A 15,864-nucleotide genomic window follows, 5' to 3' on the forward strand; every position below is an offset into this window, starting at 1 on the left:
TGGGTCCTCGACCGGAGCCGGGGGTGGGGTCAGAGTTTGGGCCGGGGGTCGGAGCCGCAGGTCGGATCACGGCCGGGGGTCAGAGCAGGGATCGGGGCCAAGGGTCGGGAGAGGAGGCCGGGGGTCGGGAACGATGATGATTGGGGAGCAATTGGGAGTGGCAGCGAGCTTTAATTAAATATGGGGTCGAAAGCACTCCTGCTTCTCCAGGCTCCACGTTCAGGTTAGTAAATGTGAAAAACTTATCTTGTAGGTCGCAGGTGATCCCAAGGTCTGGACAAACCAATCTTCAATTGGGGACCTCAAACTGATCTTAGGCCCCTTATTTTCATATGCAAAGGGCCTAATGCCTGCTTCAAGTGTGGGTAAAGGATGCTTATTTTTTTCCTTTCCCAATATGGCGGGTGGCGCATATCCAGCTGGAAATGTGCACACAGTTCATGCCCACCATATTGAGGGCTTATTAGGCCAGTTAACGCCCGAAAAACGGGTGCTGCATTGCTGGATTTATGGGCCAATTTCTGGGTTCAGAATTTGTCCAGTCTTTATTTGTAAAGACTGTTGAGAAGAATTTAATAGCTGTTATTTCCTAGTGCACTAATACTTCTACATTTAGCTCTTAAAGGATCTATCTTGTCTTTGACCCCATATCTACGATGTATATTGCAAAAAACAATTATTTGTATCTCTCTTAATACTACCTACAATCTGTTTTTCTGTTATTCTCTTCTAAAACCCATTTTATCTTTAACTGACTTTTGTAGGTCAACAATTCCTGAGAAGTATTTCTTTACTTATACAAAACATTTTTCATTGGTTTTGGGAGTTATTTTTGACCTTGATCAACCAATTATGGTTCAGATCTTCCTACGTTTCTCCTTCCTACTTAAATGTACTTACTTCAAAAGGTCGTTAAAACATTCAATTTTTTCTGTTTTATTTTCTGGTTTCATTTCCCATTTTATACTCCCTGGAGCCCTCCCATACTTTCAAAGTTTGCTTTTTTGAGGAAAATGATTTCTCCTGATTTTCATGTGTTATTGACATCGTAAGTATGGTAGGAACATTTCCTGTTTGCTATTTTTAGTGAGATCATAACTGTGTTCTAAAATCAGAAAATGAATAGAAATTCATTCAATGAGAACTTGCTTCATGAAAGATTATGTCCAAGATTAAAATATATTGAAGCATTTGTGGATTCTATTTAAGAGATCCAGAAATTAAGAATTAGGTCTTTATTGCATGTTGTTTTGTAATGAATATTTTAAAAAATATTTTATTTTATAATTTCCAGGTCAGATTCAAAGTAATTTTAGCTCAGCCACTTTCTTCATACGCTCACCAATTACTTTGAAATGAGGCTCTTTGAACTTTAGCGTACAGATGTTTAATGTGTTCCTATGACATTTCTTTGTCCATTATTTTAATGGAGGCCTTTATTTTTAACAGGTTAACATTTCTGCTAAAATACCAAATAGAGGAATTTCATTCAAAATTACTAAGTAATCATATGCTGTTATCACACTATAATTTAAAGACTAGAGTTGTATAGGCTAGTCTAGGGACCCTATGTGTGTGTGTTTATGTCATATGTATAAAAACAAACATGGAACAGTCCTTAAAGGGACTGCCTGTTAGGCTGTAGCCAACAAGGTAAGTTTTTAAAAAATACTTACCTGAATGTGGAGCGGGAGGAGCTCCTTATAAAAGAATGCCGCGGCTAACCCCGCCTTCTGCTGCCAATCGCCGCCGCTACCTCCCTTCCTGTGTCGCCCTCCCTTCCTCATTTACCTGAAGGCTGCTTCGATGCCAGCAGTGGCCTGATCTTCGGCTTGATGTAAGCGAGGCCCAATATCGGGGGCACCTCGGGCCTCATCATTAAGATGCAGGGAATAAATGCCTGCACCCCCGGCTCGCCCAAAATTGGGCGCACCCGAATTTCTAGGCCAGCATTTATTAATATTTAATATTTCCACAACTAAAGTAATTACTTTAGCACTCAGCTCATTACATAGAGATTAATGGATACTTGAGGGTAATTATGGGGCAGTAATATTACTGAGGGGTATGGATAACATCATTTAACCCCTAGATAAGATTTATGCATGGGAATCACCCTTGTGCCTCCATTTTTTAATATATTGTATATAGGTAGATGCATTTTTATTTACATTTCCTTTTTACTGCTAGATATCAATGGTCAGGATGATCCATGTAGCTGGTGCATGACCTCACAGAAGCCTGGTACGCTGAAACCCATTACTATAAAATGACATAGGTGATAGCAGTATTTCACCATTAACATTAAGTGATTAAAAAACCTCAATATGTCCTGGCGTAATGTTGATGCAGCTGGAGAATAAAGTTTGCAGAATAATATCTGCTAGTTTATAAAATCTTCAGGAGAGAGAGGGGATAAGGCAAGATCTTGATGGTCCAAATGTAAAATGTAATTTGGGTCGATGTTTATAACACTGAAGTCATTCTGGCATATTGCATCCTGCCAGAACTTGCACTTGCCTGACAACACAAAAGCTAAGATGACATTGTAACATTTTTATACTAAAGGTACTATATTAATGCAAGTTGTCGCAGAAGAGTTTTTAGCTGTAGGAACAAGAACACTGTTCTGCTGGCTCAGATTGTAATCAGGATCAATAACTCAAGTTATCTAAAGTGGAATTATGCATACTGTGATGTGGGTTGGGTCCCATTGGTCCCTTGATCTTGTATCAGACTTCTCTTATCTGAAGATCAGAAAAACAATTGGGATCCAGTCAGCAGCACCACTAGAACCAAGATAGGGCTAGACATTCTACAGAAGTCAAGAGCATTTTTTGTCAGCTATAACTAAGGCAACCTTTGTTTGCACAAGCTAACAGTTCCCCTTTAGAGTAGCTTGAGCTAATGTATATACATGACACTTCAACTGCCATCCACACAAAGTCTTCAGTCAGGCTAAACTTTGGTGCGTGTATTTAACTTAATTTACAATGTGGATGTAAGTCTTTGATCAAGTTTGTTACTGCATAATAATTGTTCCAGATGATGTGATATGATTCATTCAAAAGAGGCCCTGTTTCTGGAGGGTTGTTGTACAGATATGCCAAGAGTTTGATGCACAGTAGCATAGTAAAATGGGGCCATTGCTGCGATAGATTGGCAGATCATGTCGTGGAGCAGACTGAGGATATAAATCAGATATAGGACAAAATGGAATCAGCAGTGGTCTACCACAAAATAGAAGATTGTGATATTATGGGATTTAAAGTTTATAGGGTCAAAGGCATGAAGGTATTAAGTGGTCTGAAGTTACAGTTTGGTTTACTTCAATAAATCCCTGCAAGTTTTTTCAACTTTATTTAAATCATACTTTGTTTGATATTCAAAATGATGGAGAAGTACATATAGCCACAGAAAGCCTCAGTTGTTGGCTACACATATTGGGAAATTGTAGGTGTGCTGCTTACCATTCTCTATCCATTAAAACATTGACAAGCAGACACAAAGTTAAAATTGCTGACTGTAAAAGTGAAATGTTGATGGTTGGCATGTATGTTGCTGGTCTGTCTGCCTATCTGCACCTACTAGGCCTTTAGGGGAATTGTTTTTTTTAATAATGCCCAAGAAAAGTAGATTCATCTGAAATCCAGACTTGTTTTTCTGCTAAAGCAGCCCAACTACCTGTGTCTAATTTGGGATCTGGGATACGATGATCCAATTGAAATCGCCACATCACTCAACGGATAAAATTAATTAAAATGGCTTAATTTACATGTAGCCTTAAAGTTTAGAATCTCCCCATGGACAAGATATTGATGAGGTTTAATATGTGTTACACAATCCCTGCTCAGATTGATTGACAGGTGTCTGGTAATCTCAGTGGCTACTGGGAAAGAGTTACCAACTAAAAGCGGACAATCCTCTGGACCTGATGGCCTACATCTTAGGGTTTTAAAAGAGGTGGCTGCAAGGCTAGTGCATGCATTGGTTTTGATCTTTCAGAATTCCCTAGATTCCAGAACGATCCCCGAGGATTGGAAGGTAGCAAATGTAACCCCGTTATTTAAGAAAGGAGGGAGAGAGAAAACAGGGAACTATAGGCCAGTTAGCCTGACATCATTAGTAGGGAAAATACTAGAATCTATTATTAAGGACGTAGTAACAGGGCACTTAGAAAATCATAATATGATTAGGTAGAGTCAACATGGTTTTATGAAAGGGAAATCGTATTTGACAAATCTATTAGAGTTTTTTGAGGGTGTAACTAGCAGGGTAGATAAGGAAGAAACCAGTAGATGTAGTATATTTGGATTTTCAAAAGTCATTCAATAAGATGCCGCACAACAGGTTATTACACAAGATTAGGGCTCTTGGGATTGGGGGTAATATATTAGCGTGAATTGAGGATTGGTTAACAGAGAGTAGGAATAAACGGGTCATTTTTGGGTTGGCAGGTTGTAACTAGTGGGGTACCGCAAGGATCAGTGCTTGGGCCTCAGCTGTTTACAATCTATATCAATGGCTTAGATGAGGGGACCGACTGTAATGTATCCAAGTTTGCTGACGATACAAAGCTAGGTGGGAAAGTAAGCTGTGAGGAGGATGCAAAGAGATGCAAAGGGATATAGACAGGTTAAGTGAGTGGGCAAGAAGGTGGCAGATGGAATATAGTGTGGGAAGATGTGAAATTATCCACTTTGGTAGGAAGAATAGAAAAGCAGAATATTTTTTAAAAGGTGAGAGACGAAGAAATGATGGCATTCAGAGAGATTTGGGTGTCCTTGTACATGAATCACAGAAAGTTAACATGTAGGTTCAGCAAGCAATTAGGAAGGCAAATGGTATGTTAGCATTTACTGCAAGGGGTTTGGAATATAAGAGTAAGGAGGACTTGCTGCAATTACGTAGGGCTCTGGTGAGACCACACCTGGTGTACTGTGTGCAGTTTTGGCCTCCTTACCTAAGGAAGGATATACTTGCCGTGGAGGGAGTGCAAAGAAGGTTCACTAGATTAATTCCTGGGATGAGAGGGTTGTCCTATGAGGTGAGATTGAATAGAATGGGTCTATATTCTCTGGAGTTTAGAAGAATAAGAGGTGATCTCATTGAAAGGCATAAAATACTTAGAGGGCTTGACAGGATAGATGCTGAGAGACTGTTTCTCTGAGCTGGAGAGTCTAGAACTAAAGGTCATAGTCTCAAGCTAAGGGGTCGGCCATTTAGGACCGAGATGAGGAAAAATTTCCTAACTCAGAGGGTTGTGAATCTTTGGAATTCTCTACCCCGGAGGCCTGTGGATGCTCAGTCGTTGAACATATTCAAGACCAAGATTGATGGATATTTGGATACTAAGGGAATCAAGGGGATAGGGCGGGAAAGTGGAGTTGAGGTAGAAGATCAGCCATAATCTTATTGAATGGTGGAGGAGGCTGTATGGCTCTTGTTGAGATAACAGTTATCTCACACAATTATGTTTTTATGTTCTTCAGACCACCTGCCCACTTAAGCTTTAGCACCTCCACAGTGATACCAGTACATTATCCACCTGATGTACTTGTGGAGTGTACTGTTCTGAACCATTTAAATTGACAACTTCACTGCACAGAATGGTCCATTTCAGTTTTTTTCCTGTTATGAATTATGAATTTTTAAAAGTTGTTCTCGGGATGTGGGCAACACTGGCAAGGCAGTATTTATTGCCTATCCCTAGTTGCCCTGCGGGTATTAAGAATCAACCATGTTGTTTGGGACTGGAGTCACGTGTCGGCCACAGCAGGCAGTGTTAGCAGGTCCTTTCCCTGAATGACATTGGTAAGCCAGTTAGGGTTTTTCAACAATCTGGCATCTTTTATGGTATTTTTTCTGGTGCTAGCTCATAAATTACCACAGATTATGGGCTGCATATTCACTGTAGCCACAGAGGATTATGGAATGACTTCAGCAATTAGTTATTTTCCTAACCCTTGTGAAAACAGGGTCTGGAAATACTGATTGTCATCCAAAAAGTGGATGGTTGGCAACTATGACCCTGACCTCACCAGGGGTTTCCTGTCTTGAGTGGGAGCAGGGGTGGGGTTCATTGTCATTGTATGAGATAACTGTTATCTCAACTAGAAAAAAATCTTTTAAGATTATGGAGGATAGAAAGGGACTGGATGGAACTCGAGGACCTGGGTTCAATCAAGTCAGTCTCCTTTGTGTTTGGTGGCTTCTGTTGTGAATAAAGGACATAGGACACGCTTCTGTTCAGGACAACTTGAACTTATTCCCAAACTGAAGTCAATTGTTGTATCCATCTCCATTCCAGCTCAGATCAGCTAATTTAGCACAAACCAGGGATCAGACCTCGGATTATCCTGGCCTGTATGGCTCAAGTCCACTCCATGAAATCAATTCATCTGCCAAGGAGGGAAGCTTTTCAAAAACACATGATTGCAGTAAAGAATGAGCAGCTTACCGTTGAACAGAAATATCTCTGGCTACTCTGCTGGTTGCTGTTGTAATGTGTAAAACCAACTTGATGGAGATTTGAGAACTTCAATTTGTGCTTGAAAGTGGAAACTCCTATTTTGAGCAATAATAATAGGTACATTGGTACAAGCTGAGTAAATCTGCTACTGCCACCCTGCAGAAAATTAATGGTATCCATATAAAGTGAGAATTGCTATATTTGATCTGGGAATACTTGATGGTGCAAATATTCTGGGAAAAGCCATCACTTAACAGAACAGCTAGATTGGTAGGTATCATTGACCTTACCGGATGCAAGATCTTATTGCAATTTTCCCGAGACTGCCTTATCCATCTGCAAGAGAAAAAATATATCCTGTGACTGGTGACCTTTATTATGTAAATCTAACTCAGCAGAATTATCATTTGCCTCTTTTACATTTCCCCTAAATTCATGAAATCTGCAAAACCACCTGTACTCCATCCATTCATTGTGTTCTGCCCTAGGGCAGGTCCCAACTCAAGCCTTATAACTGAGATTCTGGAGTCACTTATTGTGGAAGAATAGCTGAGGTGGTTTCTTGATACCTTTCTCGCGGTTTTTATCTTTGGAGTGCTTTCCTAGGTGGGCTGCAGCCAAGGCCACAAAGCCCCACCTACCCTTTGCAATGCAGTGGCGGAGGTGGGGTTGCGGGTGTTGGTTGCACACTTACCCATCAGACACAAATATCCCTGCTGGATGTCAATCCAGTAGTCAGAGGCGGCACTTTGGTCTCTACTTGCTGGGGTTGTCTGGAGTGAGGACTGAACACAACCTTTCTGACACAGAGGCGGGAGCACTACCACAGAGCCAGTGGTCACTCCGTCCAAATGCAAGTCCCGCGCTGGATGTCAGTCCAACATTTAGAGACCATATTCTAGTCTTCACTCATTGGGGCTGTCTGGAGTGGGCCTCAACCCGTTCACCTTCTGACTCAGGCAGGAATGCTACCACTAAACCAAGACTTACTACAATACCATCAACAGTATCTGGGCTTAAACTGCTGCAAAATCTTGAATTGCTGATGATTTTAAGCATCTATTATGTGACTATTGTGGCCACAATTTGCCAGTAAGTTTAATTATCCTTGTGTTGTTCAAACCCCTTAACGGTGTTTTGCATTATAGTTTATAGTCTGATATGACTGGAAATGATGGAAAACATATTCCATGTGTTATGATGTTTATAGAAAATGCAGTATGCCAAAGTCATTAATCCACCCATTGGTCACTTCATTTGCATTGCAATATAGGAATATTTTAATTTTGTATCTTGGAAAAGTTGATTTAGAAAGATGTGTCAGATGTTACAAACGATTAATGGGGGAATAAGTTTAAAAATATATTTTCCAGATACATTTACAAAACAAGCCAGTCATAGTGTTTTGATCATAATGGAAAAATACTATCACTACCTCAGAGGATTGTAAACCTAACAAAACTATTCAATTATTTCTAAATCAAATGTAATAGTGTGTGTCATAAATATGTAACTACTCCAAGTACATTAAAAAAAATCTTGGACATGCTGTTAAGTGATTTACTAGTGTGGTGTTTACACAGTCGTAAGGAAATGAACCCTGAGAAACTCAACTGCAAAGGAACTCACAGGAGAACCACCAAAGTGTTTATTGTCTGTAGAGAGGTGATATTTCTGACCAGCTTCTCTGTTTGGGAATTGTTACTTAAAACCTTTTGCTGTCCATGTTGTCCCTACTGTAATAAGATGTTTGATAAGGAGCATTTGGATCATTAAATCTTTCCACTGCTGCAAGAAGGTTTACTGTTTATCCAAGAGTGGATTTGTTAGGGCATCAAATTGGATTTTCCTTGTATACTGGTTTGTATTTGTGTTTCAGCCAATAGACATATCCATTCCAAGTGAATAATATCTCTCCTTTTATTTTATAAGAAATTAGAAGCTATGACATATAAATAAAACCTGCTGCAAAGGTAGTGTGTGTGTTTTTAAAAATAAGTTTCTGTAGAAAACCCCAGCAATCTGGACTCTACCAATTTGTGGATGTGTATGGAATCTGTGTGCATAAGGGAGAAAGATGGGAGAATTATGTGTACCTGTCACACAAAAAAATCATGTAATCTGTGAAAAAAAGGCAGTTAAAGTTCTCTTAACAAAGGCATTGGCACCAATAAAGGTATTATGTACCTTCATAACCATAACATTTTTGACATCTTCTGTAACATTGACATAACTTACTCATCACATCACTGTATCTGTGGTAACTTTGCCTCCATCTTTTCTGAAAAAATTCTTATGTTTCTCTTTTTAAAATTTGTAACTTTTGTTTATACCCATGCTGTAAACAGAAAATATGTCTAGGGCCCTCTGAATACACTAGTTATCCAGCAGAGAGATCTGACCTAAAATTTCATGGGTCATATCTAATGGGACCTGACATGAATCCTCCATTTTTTCATGCATACCTTCTTTGACGTGCCACAAGGAAGGAATACAGCTTAACTGCATGATGGTAAAAGTGATAATTCTGATCAATGACCTTTGCTTACATTTTATTGTAATGCCTTCAATCAGTTTATGTGTACCAAGCTATAGGAAACAGCATGCAGTCAATCATGGCTGCATTCAGTGACACTACTATTCCCAGCCAAAATGGAGATGATTGGGTAATTCCCCTGTCAATCACTGCTGTAGGTGACTCGGTTTGATTTTACGTACATAATTTGTATTATGTAACTATCCTCCACTCACTGCATTTTGCTGGCGAAATTACCCTGCTTTTCTCGGGAGAAGTTGCTGCAGTTTTGGTCGTGAATTCTGTTCGCTGCTGCAGTTCATAAAGACTCTGCAAATAGACTTTGTTTGCTGTTTAAATAGATTGTTTTGTTGTGAGTCCTGCTGCAAGTCCCACCATGCCACCAACTCATTAGCCAACACAGTGCAACTCATTGGCTGACACAGTGGTGTCAATAGACACTCCATTCAACCATGCAGTTGCCACAATTTCTTTGAAACCTGGATTGTCATACCAACCAGAAATGCAGGATCTCCTCATTAGCCTTCATTATATTCTGGAGTGAAGTGTTCTTCCATCAGAACCACAGTGAACCTGCTTTTAACAACTATTTGAGAATTCCCTGGATTAGTATTTCTCTTCAAACATTCATTTTATGTATTTACATAACAGTAAATTATTAATTATTGCAAATTATGGAGCTTTTCCTGGGGGAGCTAGGAAAGGCATAAAGCTTAAAAATATGAGTGAAATAGAGATAATCTGATTCTAACTTTATTTCTACATTTTTCATTCAGTTGCTGAGAAAAAATTGATTTTTTTTTCAAAAGCATTTCGAGTGGTTTAGTTGCTTCACTTTCTCCTTGTTTTCTGTTTATTTTTTTACTAAATTATTGGTCGGTGCTCCTGATTGGCCATTCAGAGCCAACTGTTTTCATAAGTCTTTAATAGTTTCTCATTGGCAGTTTTCTGGTCGTTTTCAGTTCATACAATTCCTATCTTTTCAGTTCCGATCTTCTGCTGTTTTACTTTGAGCCAATCAATAAAGCAAATGTGGTGAACAGGAAGTGCACATTAGATGCTAGAATTTTAGTATATTCTAGATCATATTCACTGTACACAAACAAAATTAAAAATTCCAGCTAATAACAACATTGTGAATCGTCCCAATTGTTTGTGTTATGCAAACAGAGGATATCATTTATCATTCTTGTAATCTGTGACGTATTGGCCCCGATATTTACGGGGAGGTGGGAGGGTGCGAGGAAGGCCGACAAGGTCGGAACGCGGAGGTCCTGTCAAATTTAACGGCAAGAAAACATTTTGATCTTTTTCTTCCGCCTCCAGCCCAGCAGCCACCAAAGTGACAGGCTGGCCGGCTACTGGGCAGGAAAACCAGCAGCAGGAGGCTGCAGCCGTGGACCCTAGGGTCTGGTCCCTGGCAATTTGGAGGGGGAAGGCTGGAAATCGGGGCTTGGGGGAGGGAGGGAAGAGGGGACGAGAGAGGCATTCAGGAGGGGGAAGGCCAGAGATCGGGGCTTGAGGGGAGTGGGGAAGACCAGATATTGGGGCTTGGGTGGGTGGGGTGGAAGAGAGAGGCAATTGGGAGGGGGAAGGCCAGAGATCAGTATTGGGGGGGAGGGGAGATCTGCGATTGCAACAGGGGGGAGAGAGTGGCTGCGATCGGCAGAGGGGAGACTTCCATTTTACTGCCTCGTTTCCCAAGCCCCAGGAAACTTGCAAGGCAACTGTTAAATTTAAATCAGGCTTCCAATTGTACTGTGGAAGCCTGATTTAAATATGTTTATTAAGTGTCCCGGCATCTCCACGGCGGGACACACGCAAGCCACGAAACCCACCCCCTTGAAAATGGCGGCAGGCGCATGCGCACGGGTTGGTGACACATTCCCCATTAATTTTAATCCCTACTCTGACCCTCTCCTGCCCGTCATGGGGGGTTAATACAGAGGCCATTAACTCAGTTAACAATATGGGTGTGAACGTGCAATTTTAGAAACTCCACATTGTACGCAAAGCAAATAATTTAGTGGATGGATAACTGTTTTTAGTGATATCTTTCACAAAATTACCAATGTTATGTTTTTTTACACATAGCAACATCAGCCCTGGAACTATCTTAGATCAGTTGATGCTCATAAATGAGGTTTCCGCTGCACTTCTGGCGAAGTTATGGTGGCGAAGAGAAAGCAGCACCAAGGAAGTTCTGGGCCATTATGTTCAGAGTAAAACTGTTCAAACCTTGAATTAAGGGAAAGTGTGTAACAGTTTAGTAATGGATATCCTCAAAAATCTTTTTGGAGAGGGAGGAAAAAGAGCACAGAGTAAGGAAGGCAGAATATGTTTTTATATGTTTATATGCTGCTGGGGGCTGGGAAACTGGGGGCACAATATTCTGCCCATGAACCACAATGTTGCATGGAACATCCCAAAGGCGGTGAAAATGCTGGTTTCTAAATGAATCTGAGCTGTAACACATCACTTTCCCTATCTATATCTATACAATAGAATAACTATTTCAGGACAAGGTGATGCCTGGGGTTGGCAGCATCCAACCACATCTTCTGAGGTAAGAGCACTGGATAAGGCTGGAGTCTGTCCTGCATCAGAGCCAAAAATTGCCAAGCTGGCACATGAATTTGTGATGTTTTTATAGGATGGAATGGTATTCTTTGCAAAGAGTTTGAGCTGGCTGTAACTCAACTAGCAGCTGTTACGGGTAATAGAAAGTTCTAATTGTCTCAACCTTCCCACAGGAGACATCTTTCTACAGCACAAGAACATCCCAAATCTATGTACTAACTCTGCTAGGCCAGTGACAGAGAGTAAGGAGAATTGTAGACAGTTGTATATATGTGTAGTGTGCTTCCTTTTTAAATTTTAAAAATGTTTGAATATTTTTGTGCTAATGATAGCTGCCACATAAAATGCTTCTATTCTTGACAGCCATCGTCAAGAGGTCAGGTGTAGAACTGACTAATTATAAAGTCCCTTCTGCTTTACTTGATCTCATCATGTACATTTGGGCTGTAACTTAAAAAAACTGATGATCTTAACACTGAACTTTATTTATTATTTTTGTTATCGTGCTTTGCTCTCTGAGTGACTTTTTAAAGTTGCACGTGATCAAGCTTTAACATTAAGGTGCCTGTCAAGTAGAAAGGAAAACAGATCATTTTTGACATACTACTTAATATTCATAACGTAACTCTGAGCTCAGAAGAGCCGACCCTCCTCTTGCTGTACTATCCTACTATTTTGGTTTCCTGCACCAGCTAACCTATGGCTTCCAGAAGTGACATTGCCCAGTCAGTGTCAATTTAAGGCGAATTATGAATAGTTTCATACCGTGGACTAGGACCCACTGGGTTGAGACCACATTTCATTTTTGACCTTTAGTCATCCATGAGGGGAAACTTTATTCTTTTCTTTTTGGGTTGGATTCAAATCCAAGTTTCAGAGCTGAAAGGATAGCTTGCGAACCCAGTTTCTTCAAGCCCCATTATGAGGTTTCACATTTGGGGTATGGAGGAAGTGTAACAGTCCCAGTTAACTGCCCATATCTGCCAATGAAGTGTGAGCTTCACAGTGCAAAAAGGAAAATGTTCCATTCTCAGGTTGCCATTAAAAATCATCCCTTTTGTTTCGTGGAGTGTGTAGGGTTAGAGATAAGCACCTCCTACTCCTACTAGCTAATGTTTTTAAACACTGTGGAGATTAAGTAACTAAATTGGATTAAATAAAGGGCTTGTTAAGATGTTAAAATATTACATAAAGACTAGGGAAAAAATAGGGCCCATTAGGGACAAAAATGGCAATCTGTGTGTGGAGCCGGCAGATGTAGGAGGGGTTCTAAATGAATTTTTTGCATCTGTTTTCACTATGGAGAAGGACGATGTAGACATAGAAATACGGCAGGGGGACTGTGATATACTCGAACATATTAACATCGAGCGGGAGGAGGTATTGGCGGTTTTAGCAGGCCTAAAAATGGATAAATCCCCAGGCCCGGATGAAATGTATCCCAGGCTACTGTGTGAGGCAAAGGAGGAGATTGCGGGGGCTCTGACACATATATTCAGAACCTCTCTGGCCACAGGGGATGTGCCAGAGGACTGGAGAACCGCTAATGTAATACCATTATTCAAGAAGGGGAGTAGGGAAAAACCGGGGAACTACAGGCCAGTGAGCCTAACATCAGTGGTAGGAAAATTATTGGAAAAAATTCTGAAGGACAAAATTAGTCTCCACTTGGAGAAGCAAGGATTAATCAGGGATAGTCAACATGGCTTTGTCAAGGGAAGATCATGTCTGACTAATTTGATTGAATTTTTGAGGGGGTGACTAGGCGTGTGGATGAGGGTAACGCAGTGGATGTGGTATACATGGACTTCAGTAAGGCCTTCGATAAAGTCCCCCACAGGAGACTGGTCAAGAAGGTACGAGCCCATGGAATCCAGGGTGCCTTGGCACTTTGGATACAAAACTGGCTTAGTGGCAGAAGGCAGAGGGTGATGGTCGAAGGTTGTTTTTGTGACTGGAAGCCTGTGGCCAGTGGGGTACCACAGGGATCGGTGCTGGGTCCCTTGCTGTTTGTGGTCTACATTAATGACTTGGATATGAATGTAAAAGGTATGATCAGTAAGTTCGCTGATGATACAAAGATTGGTAGGGTGGTAAATAGTGAGGAGGATAGCCTCAGTCTGCAGGACGATATAGATGGGTTGGTCAGATGGGCGGAACAGTGGCAAATGGAATTTAACCCGGAAAAGTGCGAGGTGATGCACTTTGGAGGGACTAACAAGGCAAGGGAATACACAATGAATGGGAGGACTCTAGGCAAGACAGAGGGTCAGAGGGATCTTGGTGTGCAAGTTCACAGATCCCTGAAGGCGGTGGAACAGGTAGATAAGGTGGTAAAGAAGGCATATGGGATACTTGCCTTTATTAGCCGAGGCATAGAATATAAGAGCAAGGAGGTTATGATGGAGCTGTATAAAACACTGGTTAGGCCACAGCTGGAGTACTGTGTGCAGTTCTGGTCGCCACACTACAGGAAGGATGTGATCGCTTTGGAGAGGGTGCAGAGGAGATTCACCAGGATGTTACCAGGGCTGGAGCGCTTCAGCTATGAAGAGAGACTGGGAAGATTGGGTTTGTTTTCCTTGGAGCAGAGGAGGCTGAGGGGGGACATGATTGAGGTGTACAAAATTATGAGGGGCACAGATAGGATGGATACTAATGAGCTTTTTCCCTTCGTTGAGGGTTCTATAACAAGGGGACATAGATTCAAGGTAAAAGGCGGGAGGTTTAGAGGGGATTTGAGAAAGAACTTTTTCACCCAGAGGGTGGTTGGAGTCTGGAACTCACTGCCTGAAAGGGTTGTGGAGGCAGGAACCCTCACAACATTCAAGAAGCATTTGGATGAGCACTTGAAATGCCATAGCATACAAGGCTATGGACCAAATGCTGGAATATGGGATTAGAGTAGACAGGGCTGATGGCCGGCGCGGACACGATGGGCCGAAGGGCCTCTATCCGTGCTGTATGACTCTTTGACTCTATGAGATAGAAAATGCTGGTAATACTCAGCAAGTCAGGCAGCATCTGTGGAGAAAGAAACAGAGTTAATGTTTCATTTACTGTTAGATCTTTCACTTCTTCCAGTTCTGACCTTTCGTCAGAACTGGAAGAAGTGAAAGATCTAACAGTTTTCAAGCAAGTACAGAGCCAGGGAAGGGAGGAGGAAGGGGAAGGGAGGAAAGAACAAAAGGGAAAGTCTGTGATAGGGCAGAGGGCAGGAGTGATTAAATGACAAAAGGGATAATGGTGCAAGGCAAGGAGAGTGGTAATGGGACAAGTAAAGGAGCAAAAGATGGGACTAGAGGAGCTGTAAATGGCAACATTAGAACCATTAGCAGCAACTGTTGACTGAAAAAAATGGGAGCAGTGGTTATGATCTGAAGTTATTGAAATCAATGTTGAGTCCGGAAGGTTGTAAAGTGCCCAATTGAAAGATGAGGTGCTGTTCCTTAAGCTTCTGTTGAGCTTCATTGGAACAGCATAGGAGGCCGAGGACAGAGAGGGAGTGGGACAGAGAATTAAAACGACAAGCGACCGGAAGGTCAGGGTCACGCTTGCGGACTGAGCGGAGGTGTTCAGCAAAGCGATCACCCAACTCACGTTTGGTCTCCCCAGTGTAGAGGAGACCACATCGTGAGCAGCAAATACAGTATACTAAATTGAAAGAAGTACAAGTAAATCGCTGTTTCACGTGAAAGGAGTGTTTGGGTCCCTAGACGGTGGGAAGGGAGGAAGTGAAAGGGCACATGTTGCATCGCCTGCGCTCGCACGGGAAGGTGCCGTGGGAAGGAGAGCGGGTGTTGGAGGTGATGGAAGAGTGGACCAGGGTATCATGGAGGGAACAGCCCCTTTGGAATGCTGGGAGGGGAGGGGAGGGGAAGATGTGTTTGGTGGTGGCATCGCGGTGGACGTGGCAGAAATGGTGGAAGATGATAGGTTGAATGTGAAGGCTGGTGGGATGGAAGGTAAGGACAAGGGGGACTCTATCATGGTTCTGGGAGGGAGGGGAAGGGGTGTGGGCAGGTGTGGGAAATGGGACGGACACGGTCGAAGGCCCTGTCAACTACAGTGGAGGGGATTCCTCGGTTGAAGTGGCAGAGGGCATTGGAAGAGTCGCAGATATAGGTCAGAAGAGACTGGACAAGGGGAGAAAAAAAAGAGTCAAGATAGGAAGAAATAAGTTCTGTGAGGCATGAACAGGCTGAAACGATATTTTAACAGGCTGTTAAAATATTACTCTGGGCCTGACCACATAACACTTCACTTTGTCTCTTTT

Source organism: Heptranchias perlo, chromosome 4 (genome assembly GCF_035084215.1).
Source record: "Heptranchias perlo isolate sHepPer1 chromosome 4, sHepPer1.hap1, whole genome shotgun sequence".
Taxonomy (NCBI): domain Eukaryota; kingdom Metazoa; phylum Chordata; class Chondrichthyes; order Hexanchiformes; family Hexanchidae; genus Heptranchias; species Heptranchias perlo.